General features: G+C 38.4%; 1 protein-coding gene across 9 annotated transcripts in view; it reads right to left on the bottom strand.

Moving 5' to 3' along the window:
- The window catches only part of LOC127439309 (serine/threonine-protein kinase Nek7), a 103,234-nt gene extending 85,602 nt beyond the window's left edge, over positions 1 to 17,632 (bottom strand). For 6 of the 9 annotated variants that reach the window (XR_007896897.1, XR_007896896.1, XM_051695574.1 and 3 more), the window contains exon 1: positions 17,232 to 17,398. The gene's annotated coding sequence lies outside the window, so the exon portion shown is untranslated. The other 3 variants (XM_051695570.1, XM_051695572.1, XM_051695569.1) reach the window with 3 other exon arrangements.
- Positions 17,633 to 22,655: the final 5,023 nt, after the last annotated feature.

The following is a 22,655-nucleotide window of genomic DNA, read 5'->3' as shown; positions in this document are numbered from 1 at the left end:
CAATGGGATGTGACAACTTCCACTACAGGGCTAAATTCTTTTTGCCACAGCCAGAGGTCAAGCCCACCGGCTGCAATCACGCTAATAGAAGCCTACAGTCCTAAATATCCCTCCATCTATACCTCCTGGGCCCTTTCTTCTCAGTGTTTGAAGCGACTAAAAGTTTGATGACGATTTCAGTGGCGTTTCTCCAATCACTGAATGCACAATAAATGGTTTATTACTATTATGCTCCGTACCACTCAGAACCAAAACAACAGATGTTGATCATGCTTCATTTCTCTGGAATATTCATGATGCAATAATCGGAGTCATTTCAGGACACAATTTCTTCTACGGCCTTTGCCTGTTCGTCAACATTGCAAATTAAGTTGGAGGACAGAAACACTGGCTGTTTTTCTGTACAGGTAATTTTAAATGATATGGACCAGTTAACAATTCAGTTTTAATTCCTTGAGATGCAGCATCTCAGTTTTGTAATTAAAGTGAAATAAATGGAAGACACTGAATGCAAATGAGCTATTTCAGAAATCTTGTCAGAGCCGTGAACGAGTGGATCAACACACGGAACTGCAGCCTGTGATGCATTTAAATTTTGTGATCTTGCCATTTTATTCCCTACAACAAGGTTCAGCCATAGTGAGCTGAACTGTGAAAAACGGAAGTTACCAACAAGTATTTACTGTGCGGGGCCATTTATTTATGTAGGGCCCCTCCATGAGTTCACAGAGACCCTGAGAGGTCTATTCTCCATACCTGCCATTAGTGACTTCCCTTCTCTGAACCTCTAATGCACAGTTTCATCAAATCCCCTTACCATTTTCATGTAAATACATCTGTAAAACTCAAACCATTATCACCCCTTCCTCTTTTCTCAGAACACTGAGCACAACTTAAAGAGAAAGTCTTTGGTAAATCTTTAATGGGGCACAGAGGACCTATCCTTTTCATGAGAGAGGAGGGATGTTGGAGAAACATAGCTGTATGAACATTGCAGGTCTTGTTTTGCTCTTTATGTGAAACTTTAGGTCCGAAATATAATCTACGAAAGTACATGAACACAAAATACTTCTATCTGGGCAAGCTTTATTACATGTGTTGCTGCATTTGAAAATGTGTCATTTCGCAATTTATAATGTAACATGTATGGTGTGGCAACAAGAGACACTACAGCAGGCATTAGCATAAATGTTTTCTTCTACAGCCAGCTTTCTCTTTCAGGTCAACTACTGTCATGGCGGAGCAACAGTTTTAAAAGAAACTTGCTCATAGACATACATACGTAGATGCCTCATTAGCAGCTGTTCCTACTGACCACGATATATCGGTGCGTCTGAGATACTGGAATGGTCAAGATCCGTCCGTCAATGAATCTAGCTCTAAAAACATCCATAATATATTTCATCATTCAAATCATATATTTGTTACTAAATTAATGATTACAGTGTAATTTATAGCCTAGCCTAACAAATAAAGTTCTCTGCAAACAAATATATCACGGCACACATACTGAATAGGGCTGGGTATTGATTAGTGGTCGACCGATATATCGTCGATGCTGATACTCTGACTTTTTTAATTTTAGGCATCGGCTGATAAATTTTCCTGTTTGGCCGATTTTTTTCTTGAAGTCACCTGCTTGCATGTGAAGCATCTGAGACATGTAAACGACCAGTCATGGTTCGTTTTGTTGTTACGTGCCATCTTGTTACTACAATAATGCAACACGGTCTCATTTAAACGGTCTGCATATCAGAGCAGCGGCAGACGCATTTGAGCTCCTAATGTTAAAGTGCTTGCCTGTTTCGTTCTCCCTCTCTCTCGTCAACAGTTCCCTGTAACTTTTAACTGTCTTGTCTAATGATAAAAAGGCAAATATCAATAAAACTAATATCATATACCATCTGCAAGTATGCGCATATTACGAAAATCCAGCATTTTCTTCCTGTCGAGCGTTCATCTAATATCTCCTCTGAAGCACGTATTCTGTCAGCCAGAATCAAAACTTTAGGATCAGGATCAAATGTTCCTCTGATTCACAAATCATGATGGTCAGTGGTCACAATCCAAGCAGGCGATCCAGGAGATTGCTGCTGCTCGCTGGATCTGCACGAGCATGTGAGTGCAACCAAAGTCTTTCTTTCAAGTCAGTTAATTGTCGGCCATCTTTGGAACGCTCTCAGGAGGCTCTTTCCAGTCATGACAGTGCAGCTCCTATATACTTGAATGGAGAAAGACCAAAATCTCCAAAACGGTTGGTCAAGATTACGATCCAAGTACATATTTCAAATCAGCAGCAAAATCTGACAACACTGGTATCATAAATGGTGCTTCTTTACCTCAGATTACGCTAAAAAAAAAAATAATTTCTCATCTTTTATAGCTATTGTGCATGCGCATTCTCGAGTTGATTGACAGGTGATGTCTGTATCTAAAAGGTGATTGGCTCTTTTATCTGTAAGGCGGGACTTCTTATCTACATCCGTTGACTGTTGGGCACTAGAACCTCTTGGTTGGGCGTTCTAATTTCTCCCATTAATTTTTTTTTTTGTTATTAAAATTTTTTATTGATTCATAAATTAACACAAGAAATACAACATCTATATAATGAATCAAAAACTTTTAACATTAAACCCCCACTATATCCCCTCCCCCTACCAAACTCTCAAACCACCCTGACCCCCCCCCACGAACACCCCTGTGGTCAAAAGAATATAGACACACACACAGAAAACTAAAACAACAACATAAAATAACATACAATAATCAAGTATAATAATAATAAAAATAAAAAATAAAAATTAAAAATTTAAAAAAAACTTTAAATTACTCCCTCCACCGCCCCACCAAGAGATTCCCTCAAAAATGCTAAATAATTGCCCCATTTCTTATTGTAAGTTTCCCTAACCCCCATCCTAATACTCGACCCCTCCTCGAAGGCAGCCACCCTCCCCATCTCCGCGCACCACTCCGGGAATGAGGGTGCTCCATCCGACTTCCAACTCCTCAAAATAACCTGTCTACCAATCATCACACCGGTCAAAACCCAGTCCTTCATGTGCTTATCTACCAAATCCATGACCTCCCTATCACCCAAAATACAGAGTCTGGGGCAGAACAAGACCTGAGTGCCCAACACATCACACACAAAACTTTGCATCTTCAGCCAAAATTCTTGGATCTTAAGGCACCCCCAAAAAACATGGATGGTGTCTCCATCTTCAGTATGGCGTCGCCAGCAGATGGGTGTGTCCTTAAGACCAAGCCTATACAATCTAGAGTGGGTCCAATAAAATCTATGTAAAATCTTAAATTGCATAAGGCGAACCCTTGCATCTCTAGATGCAGACTTTATGTTTTTTAGAATCCTTGCCCACACTCCCTCCTCCAATACCAAGTTTAAATCTTTCTCCCATAATCTTGTAAGAGAATTTAAAGCTCGGTCCCCCAGACTCTGAATTAACAAGGAGTAATACACTGATGCCTCATGACCCTTCCCAAAAGCAGCAATCACCACTTCCAGAGTATCTGCCGCTCTAGGGGGGTGTATGCTACTCCCAAAAACAGAGCAGAGCAGGTGGCGCAGCTGTAAATACTTATAAAACTGAGATCTGGGAATCCCAAAATGTTGAACCAAATTTTCAAAAGATCTCAATACTCCACCCTCATATAGGTCACCAAGTATATTAACCCCCCTCACAATCCAATCTGACCAACAGAAAGGGGACTTATTAATGCATAGTTTAGGGTTCTGCCATATGCTCGAGGCAACATTTAAATAAATATCAGAATTAAACACTCTGGACACTTTTGTCCATATCGAGTGTAAATGCAAAATAACGGGTTGCGACTTAACCTCTCCAGCTAGTTTAATCGAAAGGCTCTGCAGTGGCGAGATAGGGGCAAGAACTTCCTTTTCAATACAAAACCAGGGAGGAGCTCTCTCAGGTGGAAGTGACCAATGAACCAAATGTCTAAGACTGAATGCATAATAATAAAATAAAATCTTGGGTAGGCTTAACACACCTTTGTCAATCGGCCTATGTAATTTACTGAAATTTAACCTGGGACGCTTACCATTCCAAATTAAGAACTTCACTATGCTATCAAATTGCTTAAAATAAGAGAGAGGGACATCTACAGGGAAAGATTGCAGCAGATAGTTACATTTTGGAATGCAATTCATTTTAATAACATTAACCTTCCCAATCATCGATAAGTGTAATGAAGCCCACCTGTCCACATCATTCGAAAACCTTTTTATTAAGGGATCAAAATTAACTCTGACTAAATCAGACAAACTTGCTGGGAATAAAATTCCCAAATACTTAATTCCCTGTTTGGGCCACATGAAGGCACCCGGCTGGAAAGCCGTTACTGGACAGTACGCTGTCAAAGCCAAAGCTTCGGATTTAGACCAATTGACTCTGTATCCTGAGAATTTGGAAAAGGAGTTAATCAATTTTTGGAGGCAAGGCATGGATCTAGTGGGGTCGGAGACGAATAATAAAATATCATCTGCGTAAAGCAGAAGCTTATGTGCTACACCTCCCGCCGTCACCCCTGGAAAATCATCCTCCTTTCTTATCGCGGCTGCTAATGGTTCCAGGGCAAGACAGAACAATAATGGGGAAAGATTACTCCTATCCAGAGTAAAATAATCTGAAATTAACCCATTTGTTTGTACCGCTGCTACAGGGTGTCAATAAAGTAACTTAATCCAACCAATAAATGTATTCCCGAACCCATACCTTTCCAAAATCTTGGAGATAATTCCATTCTACCATATCAAACGCCTTTTCGGCGTCAAGAGAGATGGCAGCAACCGGAGATTGTCCATTTGCTACTGACCACATGATATTGATGAAACGCCTAATATTATCAGAAGAACTATGGCCTCGAATAAACCCCACCTGATCTATATGTATAAGAGATGTCATAACTTTACTTAATCGATTAGCCAGAATTTTGGACAAAATTTTTACATCTAACTGGATCAGCGAAATTGGGCGGTAACTTTTACACTCGCTTGGATCTTTATCCTTTTTTAGAATCAGACTGATCCGGGCTTGTGTCATGGTTGGCAGAAGCTTTCCATTCTTTAATGAATCAGTATAAACTTCTAACAAAAGTGGTGCCAGTTCTGTAGCATAAGATTTGAAAGACTCAGCGGCAAAGCCGTCAGGCCCTGGAGCCTTGCCTGTAGGCAGGGACTTAATTACCTCATCAAGCTCCTCCAAGGTTTTCTCAGAATCAAGAGAGTTTTTTTGCTCATTCGTCAGTTTAGGGAGATCTAATGGTTCCACAAAGTTCCTAATATCTTCATCAGTAGACGAAGACGTGGACCTATAGAGATCAAGATAGAACTCTTTAAAAGCATTATTAATATCAATAGCAGAGGTAAATATTTCTCCACAAGCAGATTTCACTGAGGGAATGATAGAAAAAGACTCTCTCTGCTTTATATATCTAGCCAAAAGTTTTCCTGCTTTATCACCTGACTCAAAGTATGACTGTCTTGCCCTGAATAACCAAAACTCCACTTTCTGTGACAGAATAGTATTATATCTGTATTTCAAACGAGTCAATTCTCTGAGACCATCAGATGACATATGGCGCTTCAGCTCTGCCTCTGCACTTTTAATATTTCCTTCCAACTCCACAAGTTCTTGTGCTTTGGATTTTTTGATGAATGAGGCATACTGTATGATCCGACCCCTAAGAACTGCCTTAAGTGCCTCCCAAGCCACGCCAACAGAGGATACCGAGGACCAGTTGGTCTCCATATAAACACTGATTTCAGTCTTTAACATTTGTTGGAAATCAGGATTTTGCAAAAGGGACACATTAAGGCGCCAACTATAAGATTTATTTTTCTCTATATGTGGCATCACCTCTAAACTCACCAGGGCGTGATCTGAGACTAAGATATTTCCAATTGAGCAATCAACAACAGATGAAATAAGGGATTTGGATATTTTAAAAAAATCTATTCTAGAATAAATCTTGTGGACTGATGAAAAAAATGTATAGTCCCTACCAGATGGGTTCAAAAGTCTCCAAATGTCTGTAAGACCATGATTTTACACATCCTGTGAAGCATCAATGTTGCTCTAGGGGATTTGCACACTTTTGCTTCACTATGATCAAGGATTGAGTCCATCAAAAGATTAAAGTCTCCTCCCAATATTATATCATGAGGGGTGCCAACGGTTTGCAACATCCCTTCAAGATCTATAAAAAAGCCCTGATCATCAGCGTTAGGTGCGTAAATATTAGCCAAAATCAACCTTTGCCCTTGAATTTCAGCTAAAACAATAATTACTCTTCCTAATTTATCTTTGCTCTGTTTGAGACATTTGAATTGTAGATGTTTATTTACCAATATAATGACTCCCTTGCTCTTACTTGAGCCAACACTAAAGAAAACATGTCCACCCCATATCTTCCCAAATTTTTCAGCTTCCTGCGGGGAAAGATGCGTTTCTTGAAGAAACACTATATCATATTTCTTACGTTTAAGAAAAGTAATAACCTTCCTTCTTTTTATGGGGTGCCCCAACCCATTCACATTCCATGTGGAGAGAGACAATCCACTCATATTAACATCTGACATTTTGATATAGTAAAAAAAATTAATTGTGTGTCAAAAACAAAATTATATAGACCACATTCCCAAATAGTGAAACAATCAACCCCCGAACAAAACAAACAGAAAAAAGAAAAACGTGCGCATTAACCCCGCGCACGACAGCGCCAACCGGCGACAATCCCTCTAAACTCAAAAGGTCCATGAACGCCCACGAGTCCCCACGACAACTTTGCCATCGGATTGCTCAATTTTGCCTCACAAATTTGTGAGGCAAAATTACATAACAGAAAATACTTCGTAAAATAAACCCAGTCAATAGGAAGAATGAACACAAAGAACATGTAGATTCATTCACAGAACTGTTTTAAAGGTGTGATCTTCTACAAAACAAATTCCAGCTGATATAAAACCATTCATATTCCTCGGACAGACAAACGAATGTTCAGTGAGCCAGCTGTTATGAGTTCAGCGGATGACGTAATCATTCCAATGTCCCATAAAAAAAGAAAAAAGAAATAAATAAAAAAATAGAAAAAACTCAACAAAACAAACTACAGCCAGCAGGAGGAATAAGCACGAAGAATGAACAGATTAATCCACAGCTGTTCCAAGGAGTGTTATTCGGTAGAACAAGCTCCAGCCGTTAGGCGGAACCAATACAAAAAGAAACAAAACCGGCATCCCGGTTCCCCGGATGGTCGAGTCAATTCACTCGGAGGCTGCATAAAAGTATATACCATGACTTACATAATCCGTCGGCTTCATAAAAAACATCCTTTGTGTGAGCAGCATGGAGATATTTTGCAGTCATCCGTAGTGCCCACTCTCAATCTGTCCGGGAACTTCAATGCAAAAGTAATCCTTTATCAATGCAAAAGTTTCTTTAAAGAAAAGTGTTATTCACAAAACAAGCTCCAGCCGCTCGGCGGAGCCAACGCAAAAAATCCAAAATGTCGCCCAGCATCCTCAAGAGTTAGTACAGCGAGTCAGGCCCACTCACATGAGAAACATCCAATGGTTTACTCAGTCATTGATTCTATAAAAGACATTGCCAGATTTGGACATGTGAATACTTTGCGACCGACCTTCGTTTCTATTCTCAGTTTGGCAGGAAACATCAGAGCAAACGAGATGTTTTTCTGATATAAGGGTTTCTTACATTCCTTGAACCGATCGCATTTCTCTCGTCGAACTCGCAAAGTCCGGGAACAAGAAAATATTATGGTTCTTCCAAGAAAGCTTCCCTTTGCTCCTCGCCTGGCACAACACAAGATCTTTATCGGATGATCTCAGAAATCTGGCCAGAAACGATCTGGGCCTTTCTCCCTCAGCAGATCTGTGAGACGGGACTCTGTGAGCTCGCTCAATTTCCAGCTTGTGGCCTGTTATGTCGAGCAGACTCGGAAAAAACTCGTCTAGGAATTTCACCATATCTCTGCCCTCCTCAAGCTCAGGAATTCCAACAATTCGAACGTTATTCCTGCGGCTTCTATTTTCAAGATCTTCAAGCTTTTCAAGGAGATGTTCCAGATCAACTTTGGTCGCGGGTGGATTAGCGGTTAATTCGTTAATCGATTCGTTTTTCAACATCAGTCACTCTTGTACCTAACTCGGAGAATTTTATTTCCATCGCCGTGATCGATCGACGTATTACAGCGAGATCCTCCAAGTCAGCAAGAATCTTCGTCAACATCACTGACATGTTGGACAACTGATGCTGGATCTCCTCTCTCGCCGCGCCATCCAAATCGAGTCCCCGATCTGTAGGCCTGTCGGGGCTTTCATCCTGAACATGTAAGTGTCTTTTAATGTCTCCCGAGCCCGAGGATTCTGACTTCTTTGCCATGTTTTGCAACAAAGGGCAAATGTGTATCTGGGTGTAACAAATTTCACCAGATTATAATATGAAAATAATCGAAAATTCAGCAAAGTAAGCAGAGCTCGTCGCTCACACATCTGCTCCTTGCATGGCCTCTCCCATTAATTTTAATAGAAGTGGCCCATCTCTGCTAAATAGTCTCTGGTGCAACTAAAAGCACTTCACGTGTGCTACAAGTAAATGTCTTATTCACTATGCAGTGTACGTACAATTGAGTAAATGCGATTGCTAACGTGGACATGCCATCCATGGTTGCTGGAATACTGTTATTGCCTTCCTAACATATATAAAATTTCTTCATGTGCAAACAAATTACAAAAATTTGATGACTAAACAGAAATCAGCAGAAAATGCTATCTACCATTTAAAATACAATATTATTTTTTTTAGATTCTTTTTTACAAAGTTTTGTGTGAAATTGAGTAAATAGTGCTAAATAAGAGTTTATTCATTTTTTTTTAGCAATTTTATGTTTATGTTATTTACTATATTAAATTGTGTGATATATCAGCATTGTATCAGCCTATCTGTCACCCTGCTCTCTGGATATCGGCCATTTAAAAACCCATATCGGTCGACCACTAATATTGATACAGATTTCCCGATTCGATATCGATTCATATGGGTATATTTCGGTTATAATGTCCACTTTGCCTCCATATGAAAGAAATTATCTCGCAGATAATACTGTTAATTATACAGGGAAACTTATAACTAGGTACATTATGAAAATATTAATTTGACTTATTATATTTTACTAGTTTATCATTATCACATTTTAGCTATTAAAAAATTAACAAATCCATGTATTCCATCACAAAATATGATGTTACATTGCATATATTTTGTTACACATTTATTGTTTACATGCATCATTTGTACTATTTACAAGTATTTACATTGATTTGTTGAACATGTGCTAAAAACGGTACTGTCTCTTTAAGAAAACCAGCTGTTCTGTAAAGCGCATCTGTAAATGAGCGCATGTTAATAAGAGAGAATCCAATGTCTTCATCTGTGCTATGCATGAATATAATTAAGTGGCTGATCATAAGATATTTTAGTCGCATCGCGCAATTTGGTTGCAAATGCGAGAGATTCCCTCTCATTGAGGGTTGTGCACAGAGTGAAAGATCTATCTTGGTTCATTATACAGTGCCCTGAGCCATCTTCTCTATTGACTTACATTCAAAAAGGTTCCTTGTTGAGCATTCCAAGATGGTGGCGTGGTTGACATATCCAAAACAGCCAAATCCTTTCTCTAAATATGATCTTGCTGAGCAAGGTAGTTGAAATTACTTAAACTGTTGGCATCTTAATAGCTAGCTATTAGCTAGGTTGAGGAGATTCCCCCTATACTATGTAAAGCGCTTTGAGTGCCTAGAAAAGCGCTCTATAAATGTAAGGAATTATTATTACCTGAATAACACAACCTGGCACAGGCATTTGAAGGTTATGCTACTGCCCTCTTGAGAACTAAGGTTTGTTACCGCCACAAAATATTAATTAGCTTAAAAAGCTTAGCGTTTATGTACTTATGTAGAGGATGTTTCTAGCCATAGTTTCTTGGCGTCAAAAACTCAAGTATTTATGTCCTTTAGATTTCAAATATGTGGCCTTTCATTGTCAATAGACTTGCTGATAAACCAGAAATAACCTCAAACTTTCCAAATAAAAAAAAAATATGAAAAAGGTTTATTAAAAAATAATCTGCCAGCATAAAGCAGCTTAGCCAACTATTTACTTCCAGACATTCTGCAAGCATCAACATGACAAATTGATTACTGATCAGGTTGGCAATATCTGCTGTATAATTTCAAACATTAAGCAGTGTTTTCTTTGTAAATCGAGATGCACAAACTGGCTGCTTAAAAGGACTTTCACTTTCTGCCCAAGTGCCAGATGTCCTAAAAGTTGATCTCTGATCAATAACAAGAGTCACTTCTCCATATTTAGGCTCAATAATAAAATAATACATAAAATAAACCTTATAATATGTATGAATGACTCACATATGTGTCATCCTAAAATAGAGTACACTTTCCAGTAAATGCAGCACACATGTTCTTGAAGCCGCAGTCTCACTATGCAAAAATGTCTTCACATTCACAACATTTGGATACGTTTGAATTAGGGATGGACTCGAGTACTTGGAAGTGACAGCAATGGTCGATAATGAAAACGCCTGACGTGATTTTTCACTCAATTCAAAATTCCTTGACAACTAAACACAAACGTGTCAAAGAGAGGCCTTATTTTTATGGGTATATTTAGAGATTGATTACATTGAGATTTTCAGCGGTACCTTGTAGGGGTGTAACGATCCATCGATCTGGATCGATGCATCGATCAGTTAACCAACGATGCAATGCCATCGATAAAACACAAAGATCAATGTATATTATTTTTAAATGCACCTTTATTTTGAAATTTTCTCATTCTCTAAATCTTCTGACATGTTTGCATGATGAATGGAACAGAACGCAGGGTTTTTAAAACTATTTTCAACTTAACATGGTGGTGGTGGCGTAGTGGGCTAAAGCACATAACTCGATCCCCACAGCCACCACCATTGTGTCCTTGAGCAAGACACTTAACTCCAGGTTGCTCCAGGTGGATTGTCCCTGTAATAAGTGCACTGTAAGTCGCTTTGGATAAAAGCATCTGCCAAATGCATAAATGTAAATGTATTAAAAATGTGATGGTTATGGCGTCTCCGGTCAAGCCAATACCATTACACGGTGAAGCCGGCCATTACGAACAGTGATGTGCGCTTACGATAATTATGGTAACCTGAAGGAAAAGCAGAGAGACGTGCTGTCTGAGAATTCTTTCATTGAGTTGGCCAATCACAATGACAAAAATATGATGCATTATATTTTTATTGTCATCTTTTGTACTTATTGTCACAGATTACGTTATAACAGCCTATAATAATGAATAGGCGAGACATTGGAACAACGAGACGCAACACAGCAGCCAAAGACGTATGTCTGACACATACGTACATACTGTATATGTACATGTCTATGTGCTGCCCATGCCCCCTCCCCCACCCCAAGTACTCGATGAGTACTCAAGTAGGGCTGGGCGATATGTAAAAAATATCTGATTGAAAAAATATTGCGATATACAATAATATATTCAACCTCCCTGCACAGACGACATTATTCTTGCAAACAGTTTTCAGATCTTTACATTCACTTGTTCCACGAGACAGGCTCATGCTACACGCCTCTGAACAAACAGCGAATCAGACACGAGCACTGACAGATTTTCTTTTGTCTGTTCTAAAAAATATCATAAAGTGTGTTTCTTCAAGCGCGTGTCTTTGTGACTTACAGCATTTCTTGTCATGTGTCACTTCGAGACGTCTTACAGGTCGCCTGTCTGTTGCGGATAGACAAGCAAAATTACTAACGCATGAAATACATTTGGACGAGGAGCTTGCGAACTGGATTCAGCCTCGTTGCATTTGGCAGACGCTAGTTTCTGACCCTTGGCTACTGTTTAATATATTTGCTGCCTTCCCAGATCCATGGTTTTGCCATTTCCTGATATTGTCGATCAACCTCTGTCAACTGAGAGTCGCAATCAGCATCGGGATCTTTGTAAGATATCGTTGATATCCAATAACATCGTCCTTTCGCCCAGCCCTATACTCAAGTAATTACTTCGTCTACTCGACTAGACAAAATGACAAAAATTCCCATCCCTAGTTGAACTGGAGTCAATGGAGCACAATGTGCAGTGTGACAGCGGCTTGACAGTGTTCCTACAGGCCTATTGCGGTTACACTTCTAGTGGTCAAAGTCATGATAAATGACACTGTTAAAAACACACTTTTAAGATCAGAAAATATCTTAACCATGCATTAAATAAACAAGTAAATCCAGAAAAGCATTTGGCCTGTTAACAACCGCGGAAAATGCTTGCAACAGCAAAACATCAATATTCATGAGATTCCCTGGGATATTTTTGGCCGTGAAAAAGCATGACTTTCAGAGGCTCCGCACACGGTTTGACCCGAAGACCTGGAGATCTGAATGTGACAGACTCCTTGTTCAAAGACTCTGGCCTGCTTTCATCTCCAGCTTTTTTCCAAGCCACACTGGCCCAAGCCATCTGCTTTATTCTAATATGCGGCTTAAAGATGCTGTTTTTATCCAAGGCTTCCCAAGCACGATAAACAGCCTTTATGTAGCTCACCCCTGTTTACAGCATGCAGTATGCTGCGTTGTAAAATATTCACTGTTAAACTGTCAACGAAGCTGGCCACTCGCCCGGCTTGCGCAAGCCCTCGGTTTCCGCCCCCTACCAATGGCTGCTCTCAGCAAGGCCCGGGAACCATCCTAATTCTCGAGACCTTCAAGAGCAGTTCAAACACCCCGCTAACTTCCAGACCTGGCTTCAGACATCTGTAAAGTTTCTCTTTTTTTATTCACTGCCCAGGAAAGGCACCGGTCTCCAAGTTCCAACTTGGCATGACTTCTGAACAACAACAAAAAATGCCACGGCTTCTTCTCGCAGGCTGTTTGTTTCCCTGACTGATTGAGTGCAGAGAGCAGGGTCCTGTCGTGAAAGATCCCAGAATGAGCAGATCTCGACCGCCCCTGGGCCGAGCAAACCCAGCTATTTTCAACACATGGGATATTGCGTATTGAGAGAGACAGGCTTTCAAAACACAGAGGCTCTACCCCTCTTTCCGTGTCATCCTGCGTGAAACATTAAGAGTTGTGTGCAGCGAGGACGTAACAAAAGCCGATAGCATCCTGTACAAGATTGTTTGTTTTGGATCACACCACATTAACTGGGATTTTACCACATTTTATGACAAATGCAGACTGTCAGTGTCTCTGTTACTGTGTTTTCAGTGGCATAAGCATCGTGTAATTATGCTGAGAAAGTGGGTTTGTTTCCTGGGGAAATCTTGAAATCGAAAGCAAGGAGAGGCAAAACAAAAAAAAATGTTTGTGCAAAACACATATCTGCCTTTGTACGTGATGACAGCAGAACTCAAATTCTGCCAGCTCAGCCTAAAATACAAGTCAGCAATTACATGCCAAAAGACATTCAAAATCATAAGAATATTTGAAAGGCAAAATATGAGGGTGCATGATCATATGCATAACTAATCAAAAGATGCGAGACGTTTCAATGAATACATCAACTGAATGATCTAACTGCTTTTACCTGTAGTGCTGGGTAAAAATACTGATCTTCATATCAGATCAGATCCTGATAGATATTTTCGATTGATCCGAACAATCTTTTATTTTAAAGTTTACTTCAGTTTTGGTTGTGCTGTACTGCATATCTGTTAAATATACTGCAAACATAACATAGGGGGCTTTCACACTTTTCACACCATGGAGCGCAACTTGCATGGTTTTTATTAAATATGACCCAAATCATTATCAAAGGACATATTTACTCTAGCCATCACTAGATGATATATTGTGTTTCTGTATCTGTCATAAAGCCTACACAATATATTTTCAGTTACAAGTATGTCTTTTATTGGTTTGACAACTTGAATGAAACCTTTTCAAAGCCACATACAGAGAAACTGCATCATAAACATCTGCGTTTCTAATAATTTCGTTTGCACAGGAACACCAGTTTCATACACTAACCTGCAAACTCATCAACGTCACTTTGTTTATGCTTAAAGAAGTACAAAAACCTTCGTTACTTGTGTGTGTATGGTGAATAGATTCACAACTTTGGACTGCCACCTGCACCACATCGACACGTCATGTGTGTGATAAATGTGCCTTGTCCTACCCCTGATGCGTCGCTCTCATCCACTGTGTGACCGGCTTTAGTGAATGTTAGCCTATATCACCCCCTTGTGGGCTCCCAAAGATATTACATCAGACTACATTAAACGGAAGGTCAACTGACAGTGAAATTGGAAAACAAACAAACTAGATTTCTAATTTAAATGCTGGCTAATGTTAATATATCGATGCATCAAAAAGATATTGAGAGAAAAACATACTGATTGATACGATGCATCAATATTTTATGACATTCCTTGTAGCTGTCAACCGATATGGAATTTTCAATGAGCGCATTTACACATTCACCAATGTTAATACCGTAACTACCAAGTCAAAACATAAAGAGGCATGCGTACATTGGATAAGAAGGTAACAACGCCATTAAAGGTTTTTCCATTCAACGTGACATCAGGGCTATGGGCAAAAATCTACATGTGCCGATCTTTTTCTTTTTTTTTTTTTTTTTTTTTGCTTAAACCATTTATGACCTTACCATGATCAAAGAAAACTGTTTAAGCCTTTGCATGTCTTAAACCCAATTTTCACCTGGTATTAATATGCATTTTTGGTGATCGGATCACATGTGGTCAGCGCTAAATAGAGGTCTATAATGTTTTGTGATCGGATCACAAAAACCACATACGTATGTGGTCAAAAACGCATCAGAGGGGGCCTGGGTAGCTTAGCGAGTAAAGACGCTGACTACCACACCTGGAGTCACGAGTTCGAATTCAGGGTGTGCTCAGTGACTCCAGCCAGGCCTCCTAAGAAACCAAATTGGCCCGGTTGCTAGGGAGGGTAGAGTCACATGGGGTAACCTCCTCGTGGTCACTATAATGTGGTTCTCGCTCTCGGTGGGGCGTGTGGGGAGTTCTGCGTGAAGCCTCCACACGGGAAATGTCTCCGCGGTAACGCGCTCAACAAGCCACATGATAAGATGCACGGATTGACGGTCTCAGCCGCGGAGGCAACTGAGATTCGTCCTCCGCCATCCGGATTGAGGCGAGTCATTACGCCACCATGAGGACTTAAAGCGCATTGGGAATTGTGCATTCCAAATTGGGGAGAAAAGGTGAAAAAAAAAAAAAAAAATCATCTGAACGCATCACATTAGATGTGTAAACGCTAAAGGCCAAAGTATACTTTGCGCGTCCGCGCATAGTATGCGTGTGGTAAATTTCGTCATAATCCAATCAGCGCGGCCTGAACGTGTGCTGGCCAGATTTTCTCGACTCACGTATAAAGTCATCATCTGTGCGCATCATCGCCACACACGCCGGCCACTGACTACTAAAAGAGTATCACAAAGAAGTTATAGTTGGCATGCATCAAACGTATTCATCTTTGCTCGCGGTCAGAAGAGTATCCTCACAAAAGCAATGTGGTCGACCAGGCGCAAGCCTATCCAGAACATACAAAAACTAGATATACCTGGGCCTTAATCCGTCCTCTATGCGCCCCAGCAGCAGCGAAGTTCCACCACTCCCTTGTCAAACAACCACTGCGCTAAAACAAGAGTTTAAACTTTGCCCATTACCAGCGGTTTTAAAAGGAAATAACCATCCGAAAAAAAAGCGGATAAACACACAAGCATGAGAACTTCACGTATTGTCTTCAGTGTGTCTGATATCAATATGCAGGGACACTTATCTGCAGCTCAGGTTTATACAACTAAGCCATTAAAATAATGGACAATTCTGCTCTAAATATTGCATTTGTGCTTAGATTAAATGTTTTTTTTGTTTGTTTTTTTGGCACTTTCTTTGTCTTTTCTGACTTTGCTGCGGTTTATTATCATGCGGGAACACACTGACATAGTAACTGATGTATGTCGCCATGAAACAGAGACCCTCCCCTCCAAATTCAACCCCAATGGTCACAGAAGACGCATTTAAACAACCAGTTGTAAACATCGTTGTGTCTCACCTGGCCACATGTGATCGGATCACCCGAGACGCATCTTAATACCAGGTGGAAACGGGGTCTTACATGTTGGCAACTAATTAAGAATAATTGCTGAAAATTATTCATGTTCATTGGCAGACAGATATCTAGAGCGTGAAACATGCCGATATATTACAAATTATTCAATTTAATGATGGCAAATTTAAAAAAATTACACAATATTTACTTAGTTCACTAATACATTTGAAAACAGAAAATGCTTGTATTGTGACAAGGCTGTTAGTTGATTTTTGATCTGATACAAGGGGGGTGTAACATTTCCAGGCATGGTTTCGCCTTATGCCTGATGAGTTTACAAGATCACACAACTTATTGTTATCAGGCAGTAAATATGTTGCTGATTCATTTTACAATGCGAGCTTGACAAACCCTGAAAATACTAAACTGCTACTCAGTGAGTGTCGCAGGATTTCACAGATCAGATGCATTGAACTGCCTCTGATTTGGACTTCTAATATCCAGTGAGACACCAGTGAAAATGAACTCATTATGAGCTTGGCCCCTGGCTTACTTATGTCACTGTGAACAATATGAACAGGGTTCATCGTGATCATAAAGCATGTATAAACTTGTACTGTAATTTGCCTACACCAGCTAGAAAGTGTTGCCAAACTTATATAGAGTTGCCTCCAACTCTCCAAAAACTGCCTGTTCCTGCCATTTCTAGAGTACAGTTGTATTAATGACCTTTGGTATCTTGGTTTAAAGTTATTCGGGCAATGTCAGAGTAATTGTGAGTGAATTTCTCCTCACATATCTGCCGCATGTGTCACAGTGACAGACTTTAGCTTAGCCGCAGTGCTCTAAACGTCGCATGTCACTGTTATAAACACACACGACACTCTTCAGAACAGCCAAAAAATGGCCGTTTTACGACTGTATACGTTTGTTCCTGAAATAATGGTGATTTAAAAATAAATTAGACAGTTGTATGTTACTCTCGATTTTCTGAACTGAGGCTAAAGCAGCGTTAGCCTAGCGCGCTAACTCAAATTAGCCCAAAACTTACGTCAACTTTTTCCCAGCCGTTTCCGTTTTATCGCTGTTGTTAGGCTCCTAATACATACATGTTGCATGCACGGTGTCCATCTGACTCAAAATGCCACTGTTCTGTTACAAAACGTAAAGTGAGATAAAAGGATGTTTTGAATTTGACAGGAGGGAATGAGACTAGACTCTTACCAGGAAGTGCCAGCCGTGTTTAACGCGCGCGCTGATGATGATGATGATGATGATGATGATGAGGATTAGGATTAGGATTAGGATGAGGACGGTATCTCAGCCTGTCAGCTCAAGGTTGAGATCCTGTTGCGTTGCTGCGCTACGCCGCAACACACACATACGAGCTGTGTGCGCACAGTGTGTTCGCAAGTATGTTTGTTTGATTGTGTGTGTGCGTGCGTGCGTGCGTGCGTGCGCGCCTTAACACGCCATTCCTGACTTGTGTGTGAAACACACACACACACACACACACACATCACATCACAGAATGCTCACAAAGAGGCGGAGCACTAGCAACAACTTTAATATGAACGGGAAAAGAGTTCAAATTAACGGGAAGACAGTTGTATGTCTTGGTAGGTAGTAGTGGGTAGTTATAAGTCTACCTAAGGTCTATTGTGTTCTATTCTATTCTATTCTATTTTCAGTTTTACTTCATTTTTGTTCCATAACATGTACATTTTCACATATATTTACTATTCTATTCTATTCTATTCTGTTCTGTTCTATGTTGTTCTATTCTGTTCTGATCTGTTCTGTTCTCTAAGTTTTATTTCACTTCTGTTCTATTATATTCTGTAAGTTTCACTTGTATTTCCTATTCTATTCTATTCTATTCTATTCTTGTATGTTCTTTTCTGTTGTATTCTGTTCTGTTATATTCTATTCTGTTCTGTTCTGTTCTGTTATATTCTATTCTGTTCTGTTCTATTCTGTTGTATTTTGTTTTGTTCTATTCTGTTCTATTCTGTTCTGTTCCGTTATATTCTGTTCTGTTCTGTTGTATTCTGTTCTGTTGTATGTTGTTTTGTTCTGTTCTGTTCTGTTATATTCTGTTCTGTTCTGTTGTATTCTGTTCTGTTGTATGTTGTTTTGTTCTGTTCTGTTCTGTTCTGTTGTATTTTGTTCTGTTCTGTTCTGTTCTGTTCTGTTGTATTTTGTTTTGTTCTGTTCTGTTCTGTTCTGTTGTATTTTGTTTTGTTCTATTCTGTTATGTTCTTTTCTGTTCTGTTGTATTCTGTTGTATTTTGTCTTGTTTTGTTCTGTTGTATTTTGTTTTGTTCTATTCTGTTCTGTTCTGTTGTATTTTGTTTTGTTCTATTCTGTTCTGTTCTGTTCTGTTATATTCTGTTCTGTTCTGTTGTATTCTGTTCTGTTGTATGTTGTTTTGTTCTGTTCTGTTCTGTTGTATTTTGTTTTGTTATATTCTGTTCTGTTCTTTTCTGTTCTGTTCTTTTCTGTTCTGTTGTATTTTGTTTTGTTCTATTCTGTTCTGTTCTGTTATATTTTGTTCTGTTCTGTTGTATTCTGTTATATTCTGTTCTGTTCTGTTCCATTGTATTTTGTTTTGTTCTATTGTTCTGTTCTGTTATATTCTGTTCTGTTCTGTTGTATTTTGTTTTGTTCTATTCTGTTCTGTTCTGTTGTATTCTGTTCTGTTCTGTTATATTCTGTTCTGTTCTGTTGTATTTTGTTTTGTTCTATTCTGTTCTGTTCTGTTGTATTCTGTTCTGTTGTATTTTGTTTTGTTCTGTTCTGTTCTCTAAGTTTTACTTCACTTCTGTTCTTTCATATTCACACTTGTATTCCCTATTCTATTCTATTCTATTCTATTCTATTCTATTCTATTCTATTCTATTGTCAGTTTTACTTCACTTTCATTCCATAATGTGTAAGTTTCACTCTTATTTACTATTCTATTCTACTCTGTTCTATTCTATTGTGTTCTATTCTGTTCTGTCTCAAAAGAAATGACTTGAGCGCATTTGGGTGCGGTCTTGGGTGGAAAGACTGCGATGAGAGTTGAAAGTGAGTGGTATTAAATTCGCCATCTCCATTTCTTCGTGGTCCAATGCTGTGGGCACACGTGGTCAATTTCCATTGTCTTCTCACCGTATGACTTCAGATTTGAGTCATGGAGCATCATACACTACGAGATTACCTTTATAGTCAGCTCTGAAATATCAAATAGCCAGTGCTAAATTCACTAGAATTTTTGAACGCGTCGTGTTCACACATGACCCCTAAACTGAAAATTAGAGTTAATTTTCTGGAAATGGCTGTATGTGTGAAAGCGACTTAATCAGAAGTGTTGGGTGTAGTCTGATTACAAAGTAATTGATTATTGTAATCTAATTACTTTTTAGTTTTTACTTTTAAGTAGTGTAACACATTACTATTGAAATATTTGTTATTCGATTACGGTTCCCAACAATTAAGTTAATTACTTTTAAATACATTACTTGGGTTACACATATAGTCTTTCTATAATAATATTATTGATGTAGAATTTAAAACCTGAATTATGTTAATATTTTGCAACAATGAACAAGGAGGAAATATGGACATTATTTTCAGTTAGCTGAGTGGAAAAACAACATTTTCAAGTAATGTAAATGTTGTTAGTAATGTGAGTACTTTTTCGACAAAGTAATCTGTTAAATCAGTAATCTGATTACAATATTAGGGACAAAAAAAATTCTTTTTTAAGTAACTTTCCCAACACTGGGAATCAGTGGGTTGTTTATCCATCGGTTAATTAAAAGCCAAATGCATCAAAATGTTTTTCATGTTATATAGATTAAGCAAAATGTTATGATCCTTATTCCTTATTCAGGGCCATCGCTAAATATCAATGGGCCTGGGACAAAACTGTTTATGAGTGGGCCTCCTATTCCCTGCCCAATGAGGACATTATTCCCTGCCCTATGAGTACCCCCCTCCCCTAGTGCATGAGATAATGTACCCCCTGAAAACAGCCCTGCCTTTAAGATTAGGATTAATGCATGCACAAAAGAAATAGCTGCTTTGATTTAAAATATTGATCATGCTGTAGTAACGATCATGTAAAACTATTGCAATATTGGCAGTCCTGTCATTGCTAAAGGAGAAGAACATACAGCACACAATAAAATATAACTTTTGGAATCTAGGAACAAGTGCTTGCTTAATGTCAACTCTCAGAGATCGTAACACCTCTCAAGCAGTCGATGAGACTTTTACTGCTCAGCAGAGCACCTTTAGAAACAGACTGCTCTTTTGAGCTGTCCCTCTGCTGTCATAGTACAAATACAACAATTCAAGTTTGGAGCCACCACAATTGACTAAAATGTACATGCTATGTTATATATTTCTGTATTTACATTTGAATATTTGGTTTATACGGGTGCAAAAGTCTGAGATCACATTAAAAATTGGGGATTTTATTTTTAATTTCAACATGGAAAAAAATGACATTTTAGGATTTTGAAAGTGAGTCATCAAAAAAGCTAATTTGTGACACTGACCATGTTCAAGCCTGTACGCAAAATGTCAGATTTTCCTGCCATTGAAGCACATAAAATGCTCTTTGGAACATTCTCAGATAATGCTGGTTAACATGATCATCAGGTTTAGTACAAACTTGTGGAGTCCATGCAACTAGAGTGCAAGCTATCATTTAAGTAAAAGACGGACATGCCAAAACACTAAGACATTCTAATTCATGTTAATTTTTTCATTCAACTTTCAAATGTTTTTCATTGCATTGCATTGCATTAAAAGAATGCAAAAGCATTTCAGTGGTCTCAGAATTTTGGACCGTAAGCAATGTATTCTATATCATTTTGTGCTTTATTTATTTAATTCATTTTATTTATTTAAAACTGTTTGTCCTCATTTCCCACTTGTTCTTGCAGCTACTACACCTGTGACTGTCCCAGAGACGATGAAACCTGATTGATCTTTTATATCATGTCTTGTCACATCTTATCACATCTTATCAGGAAAGGTAATAAAAGCACACACTGAAAAAAAAAAAAGAAGATTTTTGTGGTGAAGTAAATATAACAGACTACATTAATTCTACATTTGCTTATAATTCCAACATTTAAAAAAAAATGAATGCTCCATAGAGCTAAAGCTCTAGCTTTTATGTAAATATTATTTATGATTGTTTGTAATTTTTACAATGCTAAAGTAGAAAACCTTGTCATATTTATTCGTTTATTTTATTAAATTTCACTGGTAAATAAAATAAATAAATTTGACTTAGCACCGGGTTTGAATCATTAATGAGCTTGCAATGTTTCACTGTTTGCAAGTTTATGTACACAATTTATATTGTTGATTTTGTTGTCACGTTTGGTAACTTCTTGTTTTGTGATGTCTGATGTTCATTTTCTGCTTAAAACTACCCGTTCATGATTTTAAAAAAAAATAATAATAATAATAAATCTATTAATTGTTACCATCATTGTGCTTTGTGCACCAATTTCTGAGGTCTGCATGCACATCTTGATATTGTGATCCCTTCGCCAGTATATGCAAAGTGCTGTTGTTTAATGGACTACATAACATGCATTAGTCTTCTGTATATCATCATGTGGTACATTATTAAAGGTGTTTACTGAGAAAGTTCAAAATGTGGAATGTTCTTGTAAAACGTTCATTTCAATTTCACTAAGTTTATATAAGTGCCATGTCCATCAGATTTATAAGTAAAAGTTACTGAAATGTTTAAGTTAAATTTATTCACTCACATCAATCAATAATATGTTATGAAATTGAGTGGATTTTACTTAATTGTATAATATTAAAATGTACAGTAGAAAAACTGTGCAAAAACGTGTACACTTGTACTCGTAATTTTTTAGCGCGCTTAATCTGTTGTGAATTTCTAATATGTGTGTAGTGTTACAGTTCACCATTATTTGACTACTGTTTTTTTTATTTTTTATGTGGATGCCCATTGGGCTGTGTCACATATGATTGTCAGTTCAAAGATAGCTAGAAAAGCATGCTGAAGAGAGCAGGAAAAAAAATGAAAACATTTTGTTTTTGGTAACAAAAGATTTCATCATAACTAGTCAATATTGTTACTTGACAATCTCAGTGCCATAATGAAGCCTATCTGTTATATTCTTTCCACCTTTATTGTTTTATTACAGCATTACGTGTTACTCATCCCATCCTATTAACACCTTTGAGGAAACAATCTCAGATTGTATCTATATACCCAATATCGTGTTTTGTCAGCAGAGAAACTGGTTCATTATGTGTTGCAGTTGAACTGTGATGAAATCCTATACAGTAGTATTACATTCAATCAGAGCATTTGAGGGGAGCATTTTTTGTTCCGTATAAGGAAAGTAACAATGTTTTCTCCTGCATTTTGACAGTTGATAATCAACAAGTGTTGTATGCTGCTTTTTTTTGGTCTTGACACATCAAT

This window comes from Myxocyprinus asiaticus, chromosome 50 (assembly GCF_019703515.2).
Source record: "Myxocyprinus asiaticus isolate MX2 ecotype Aquarium Trade chromosome 50, UBuf_Myxa_2, whole genome shotgun sequence".
In the NCBI taxonomy this organism is placed as follows: Eukaryota; Metazoa; Chordata; class Actinopteri; order Cypriniformes; family Catostomidae; genus Myxocyprinus; species Myxocyprinus asiaticus.
Note: the sequence above shows the minus strand (reverse complement) of the source record. Positions and strands in the feature narration are given on the sequence as shown.